Here is a 6,755-nt window from a genome sequence, read left to right on the forward strand (position 1 = left end):
TTCAATTAACCCCCAAATACCCCCAGGAAAACAACTTCCCCCTCAAATCACCAATAAAACCCCTCAAAATCCAAACTCCCCAAAATCCCCCAACTGCCTCCAAACCCAATAACTCTCCCCAAAAACCCCAACAATTCCCCATAAACTCCCAACACGATTCCCCAAAGCCCAAAAAAGCCCCAAATGCCCAAACCCCTCCCGAGCCCTCCCTGGTCCCTCCCGCTCCCGCCCAGGCCCGTCCGGGGCCGCGGCCAAAACTGCCCGGAGCGAACGCGGAGGTCCCGGAGTGACCCCGGAGCCGATCCCGGGCTCGGCCTCGGGCTCGGCCCCTTTGGGGGATTTTGGGCCGAACCGGGCAGGTTCAGGGTGGGCTTCAGATCCCTTGCGGGGATCCCGAGCCTTTTCGGGTGGATTTTCAGCTCCTGTGGCTGATTTGAGGCTGAATCTGGTGGGGTTTAGGGGGGATTTCAGACCCCTTTGGATGATTTTAGGCCCATGTGGGTGGGGCTGGGGCCCATTTGAGTGAGTTTAGGAAAAACTGGGCCCATATGGGTGAATCCTAATCCTGTGTGGGTGATTTTAGGTCCCTTTTTTGTGTATTTTGGGTGCATTTAAGTAGGGTTTTTTGCTGCTTTGGGCAATTTTAGGTTGAACCAAGCCTTTTTAGGGTGATTTTAGGTCTTCTTGTGTTGGTGTCAGGGACATTTTGGTGATTTTAGATACCTTTGGATGATTTTAGGCTGGACCAGATACTTTCAGGCTGGATTTTAGTCACATTTGAAAGATTTACGGGTGATCTTAAGCCATTTCTTGAGGGCTATAAAACACTTGGGGCAGTTTTAAGCCCCTTTGGTTGGATTTTAGAGCCCTCTGGATACTTTTAATCCCATTTGGTTGGTGTCAGGCCGAACCATGTGGATGTAGGCTGCATTTGATGCCCTTTTGGGTGATTTTGGGTCAAACCGGGCTTTTTTAGGACAGCGCGTCCCCCTGGCCCCGCTCCTTTCCCCTCACGGTTCCGCCCTTTCCTCGCTCCTTTCCCCTCATGGTTCTGCCCTTTCCTCGCTCCTTTCCCCTCATGGTTCAGGATCCCGGAGCGGGGCAGGAGGAGGAGGGAGGGAGGAAGAGGCACAGCGGCAGCAGGGAGCAGCCGGAGGAGAGGAGAGAAGGAATCGCGTGGCCCTGGCGCTGCCTGAGCTCGCAGCACCCCGGGAGCATCGCCCCCATCCCGCAGGTGCCCAGGGAGGGGGAGCTCGGCCCAAATATCCTGGGGGGTGCCTGGGTTCGGGTTCTTTGGGAGGGATGTTTGGAGCTGGCAGGGCTCCAAAGCCGAGCCGCAGCTGGCCCTCGGGGGGACATCGGGGGGTCCCCGAGAGGTGTTTTTGGGGCATCCCAGTGTGGGTGGCGGCAGAGCCCCGTCGGGGGGACACCGGTTTTGGGGAGCCCCGGGAGAGCCGCGGCTGCCCTGAGCGGGAGCCCCGAGAGAGGAGAGCCCCAGAAGCCCCAGCGGGGAACCCGAGAGGGGGGGGACCCCTGGCAGTGCCGGCACCCCGGCAATGGGGGGTGCTGGGGCTGGAGGGGCGGCATGGCCGGGAAAGGGGTGCGGGGCTCCCGGGGCCGCCAGGGGCTGCTCCCAGCAGGAGCCCAGTTGCTGACAGTCATTCCCCGTTATGATACAATTTGCCCCCAGCACTGTTCCCGTTGTTCCCAGTGCCATCCAGTGTTTTCCCAGTTCTCCCACTTGCCCCCAGAATAGTCCCAGTCACTCCCAGTAAGATCCCAGTATGAGTCCAGTATGATCCCAGTCTCTGCCAGCAGGGTCCCAGTCACTCACCCTTGTCCCCAGTTGCCCCCAGCGTGGTCCCAGTTGCCCCCAGCACATTCCCAGTGGCTCCATATGTGTCCCAGTCCTAGTGCAATGATGGGGAATACCAAACGCACTTGAGGCATCACGTACGGTTAACACCAAAGCTGTGGCTATGTTTGTGATGGGGTCATAGGTAAAGTTCACTAGGTTCCACCGGGATTGGAATTCCTTTTCAAAATCAGCGGCACTGTCCCAAACTATTTTCCGAATCTCAGTAGGAAAAGTGCCTTCTTCACCTTCTCTTATAATCGAGGCAGCAACCGACTGCATCCCTAATTGAGCCTGGATACAGCTGAGAGCTAAAGAAACGTTCTTTTGTGTGGCACCGAGTGCATCAATTACCAATTTGTGATCATTTACGCTTGCTTCCTCCCAACTTGGTAATATGTTTGATAGCAAGCGCTGATGTCTTCCCAAGGCCAAGAAGGACGACTGCAGTGGTTGTTGGAATTTGGTCAAATCTAGTGGTGGCAGCCAATGTGTTCATTAATACTTCTGAATCAATGCTATTTAGAATTCCCAATCCTGTTCCCACAGCACCGGTTATGTCTCTTAGCATCCGTCTTTTAGAAGGGTTCCGCTGTCGCAACCAGGTCGTCCAACCCTGAAAAGAAGTTTTTTTTGCATCAGCAAAATCAGGGGTATTTAGCCCCATCGTTTGGGAATTGGGGAGTGTTTGACACCCCAGGATCTGGGATTTGGAGGGTTTGATCCTAAAATTTGGGGTTCGGGGCTGGGGGGAGGGGGTAGGGCTTGACATCCCAGAGTTTGGGTTTGAGGGTGTTTGACCCCCCCAGTGTTTGAACCCCCAGGATTTGGGGTCGGGGGGAGTTGACCCCAGGATCTGGGGTGTTTGACCCGCTGGGTTTGGGGTCGGGGTTGAGAGCAGAGCCATTTCCTGGAAACAGCGGCGGGACCGGGACTGGGAACAGGATCGGGATCGGGAATGGGAGTGGGATCGGGGTCGGGAATGAGATTGGGAACGGGAACAGAAATGGGAATGGGATTGGGATCGGGAACAGGATCAGGAACGGGATTGGGCTCGGGAAGGGGAGAGGCCCTGGCCCAATAATGGACCCCTCCCCCAGGGAGCGACCCTGCCCCAATCCCGAGATGGACCAATCCCCTCAATCCCAGACCCCTCCCCAATTCCCAAAGCCTCCCCAATGCCAGCCCCTGACCCAGTCCCAGACCCCTGCCCAGTCGCTGAACGGACCCTCCCTCAATCCCAGCCCGCCCCGATCCAGATCGGAGCCATCCCCGGAGCCTCCCCCATTCCCGAACCGGACCCTTCAATCCCTTTTTGGGGCGGCTCCTGCCGCTTCCAGCCCATTTTTGGGGGATCCAAAGGGCTCCGGGGACCCTCCCCACTTTGGGGGTGTTGGGGTGGCCCCAGGGCCGCCCCGAGGGCCGAGGGGGGATGGAAACCCCCAAAGCCGGGGGGCTCCTGGGGGTCCCCAGTTCCCCCCGTCCCCACCCCAAAACAGCTCCTGGCCAATCAGAGCGCGCGGCGCTGCTGACAACTCAGTTGCCGGGCCGGCGATTTTCAGGCAATCAGCGCCTGCGATAGCGCTGCTCATCGGTTGCCAGGCAGATCAAACCGCTTCTCAATGCGCTAGCCAATCAGAGACTGCGCGGGGCCATTTCTAGCCAATCAGAGCGCTTGTTCTCGATGACTCCTCAGTCGCCAGGCGGAGCCGCAGCGCCCAGCGCTCCCCGGGAGCGGAATTTGGGGAGGGGGGAGGTGACCCTGGGGATGGGGATGGGGCGTGCGGGGGCAGCTGGGGCCGGACTGGTGGCACTGGTGGTGCTGAGAGCCCCCCCGGCCGCGGGGGTCGCGGTGAGAAGGGGTTGGGGGCCCCAAATTAAACCAAAGAGGGATCGGGACCCCCCCACGGAGCAGGAGGGGCCTGGAACCCCCAAAACCAAACACGGGGGAGGGGAGCGGGGACTGGGGGAACGATGGGGAAGGCGGGGGAAAGAGGGGGATGGGACACCCAAAAAGGATCAAGACAACTTGAGGTGGCCACCTTTCTATGTGGATGGTAGCCAATGGTAGCCAATGCTTTTTCCCAGTCCATGGGATCCCAGTCTGTGCAATCCCAGTCGATGTGGTCCCAGTCCATATAATCTCAACCCAGTTTATCCCAGTGTGTACCGTCCTGATCCCTATGGTCCCATTCCATATGGTCCCAGTCCATAGGATCTCAGTCCAGGTGATCCCAGCCCATGTTTGATCCCAGTCTGTGTGGTGCTGCACACACTGCCAGGGTCTGAAATTCCAGTCACCAGCCAGGAAAAAATGTTCCTGCCCTTGAATGTCCTTGCTGTCCTCTCAACGAGTTATAATAAAACTAAAAATCAATAAATTTGAATTTAAATAAAATAGAATAAAAATGAAATTTAAAAATTTCAACTCTTACAACCTTCCTAGGGCTCCGCTGCCGGAATCAGCAGGAGTGGTGTTGGCCTCTTCAGGGGAGTTAGAGTGGGACCCGACCAGAGCGGGGGCCCTTAAACCCCAAAAATCCACCCTGGGGGGCAAAACATCCCCTACAGCGGCTTGGAGTGAGTCCCCCAGAAAAATGCCACTTAAAGCTGTCATGATCACCCCTGAAAATGGGGCTTGTGGGGCTGTGGCCCCACAAACACCTGAAAATGGGGAGGAAAAAACACCCTTGGAGGGGTGAGGTCCCCCCAAACATCCCTAAAAAGAGAAAAACTCCTCTTCAGAGGGGCCTGAAGACCCTTCAGGGCACTCGAGAAGGGACAAGATCCCCTCCTCTGCTGGGGCCTCTCCGAGCCGGGAGCTCTCCCGTTGGCGGCTGCCCTCGGGGGAGCCCCGAACGACAGCGGCTCCTGGGCTGAGCCCCCCTCAGCCGGGGCTGTGGAGGGAACTGGGGGGGCTGGGACGGGGCCTGGGGGTCCTGGGGTGACCTGGGGGAGCCTCAGTGGGTCCCACCTCCCCCTGTGCCCCCTCTCCCACCCCCTTCTCAATATTGCCCCCAAACAAAAGCTTGTGGCTGTGCCCCCACTGACCTCCAGCCCTGGGAACCTGGAGCAAGCGGAAACCACAACTTTGCAAATGCTACCTGTGCCTGAAGCAAATGGAAAGAGAACTGGGGTGTGAAAAATAAAGCTTGTTTATTTTCAGAAAAACAGCAAAGAAAACACAGAACACATTTACATTGTAAGAATATTTGTAACAACAACTATCTATGGAACGTATATACCTAAGAACATATCTAACAAAAGTCTATGAAACGTATTTACAGAAGACAAAAAGAAGCCCTAAAACCTATAGCCTAAAGACAACAACAAACTCTACAACGTATGTACAAAAGGGTGGCATCTCTGTCCGGGATCTCCATCGGTCCTTGAGGAAAAGCAAGAGGCACGGTCACTCCAATCAGGCAGAGAGGGCTCTTCCATGTGCCCCCAGGCTGGCCCAGCAAGCGCAGCACAGGCTGGGGATGGCCACCAGAACCCAATGCACCGGGTCCCACATCCCTGAGCAGGGACCACCCAGCCCAGTCCCAGCCTGGCAGCAGGGGACCCGCTCTGCCTGTGGGGACCACATGCCTGTCCTGCTGCTGGTATTGCTCTTCATCCCAAGATCATGGCCTCTTCCTCATCTTTCTCATCAATGTCCATGTCCTCAAGGTACTCTTCCATTTCCACGTCCATCTCCTCTTCCACATCTACCTCCATCTCTTCTTCACCAGTCTCTTCTCCATCCACTTCCATCTCCTCCTCTGGATCCATCTGCATGTCCACCTCCATCTCTTCCTCTCCAGTCTCTTCTCCATCCACTTCCATCTCCTCCTCTGTATCAATCTCCATGTCCACCTCCATCTCTTCCTCTCCAGTCTCTTCTCCATCCACTTCCATCTCCTCCTCTGTATCCATCTGCATGTCCACCTCCATCTCTTCCTCTCCACTCTCTTCTCCATCCACTTCCATCTCCTCCTCTGTATCCATCTCCATGTCCACCTCCATCGCATTGTCTCCACTCTCTTCGCCATCCACTTCCATGTCCTCCTCTCTATCAGCCTGCATGTCCACCTCCATCTCGTCCTCTCTCTCGGTGACAGCCTGCAGAGGTAGCAACACCTCAGAGTGGGGTCCCTGTCCCACCCCATCCCCACAGAACTCCAGCCCAGCCGGGCAGCTGGGGGGTGTCCACCTCCATGGAATGGCACTGTACCTTCCTCAGGACAAATGTGAGCATCCTGCAGGGACGGATGACAAAATCCAGGCAACAGAGAGCTTTCAGGACTGATGGGAGTATCAGGGCGCAGGTGACGAGAAGAGTGACAGGGAACATGGTGAAGGGTGAGCTGGCACGAGGGCTGGCACAGGGTGGGCTGACACAAGGGCCAGTGGTTGTGTTGTGCTCTTTGCTGGACGCTGGAAGTTCCTGCTGGAACATCACATCTGTGACATCACAGTGGATCTAAAGAGCATCTTGTTCCGAGCTGAGCAATCTTCCCCAGCCCATGCTGCTCACAGCCCTGTTGCCAAGGATGGGGCATCCACAGCCTGGGCCAGTGCCTCAGCAGCCTCCGTGTAAAAGAGCAGCTCCCTCAGATCCAACTTCAATCAGCCTCCTGCAGTTGAAAGCCATCCCCCCTTGTCCTGTTGCCACGGGCCCGGCTGAACACTGTCCCCATCTTTCCTGTGGGACCCTTCCAGTCCTGCAGAGCTGCACTGAGGCCTCCCCAGTGTCTCCTCTTTCCAGGCTGAGCATCCCCAGCCCCACTTGGACGGCAGTCAGGTAGATCAGGGGGAGTCAAGGCTGAAGTCAAACAGCATCAGGAACTGAGAGGTGGAAGCTTTAGGCCCAGGTTTGCCTCTGTAATAACAGTGGAGGGGAAGATGGTGGGAC

This window comes from Anomalospiza imberbis, unplaced genomic scaffold, assembly GCF_031753505.1.
Source record: "Anomalospiza imberbis isolate Cuckoo-Finch-1a 21T00152 unplaced genomic scaffold, ASM3175350v1 scaffold_155, whole genome shotgun sequence".
Taxonomy (NCBI): Eukaryota; Metazoa; Chordata; class Aves; order Passeriformes; family Viduidae; genus Anomalospiza; species Anomalospiza imberbis.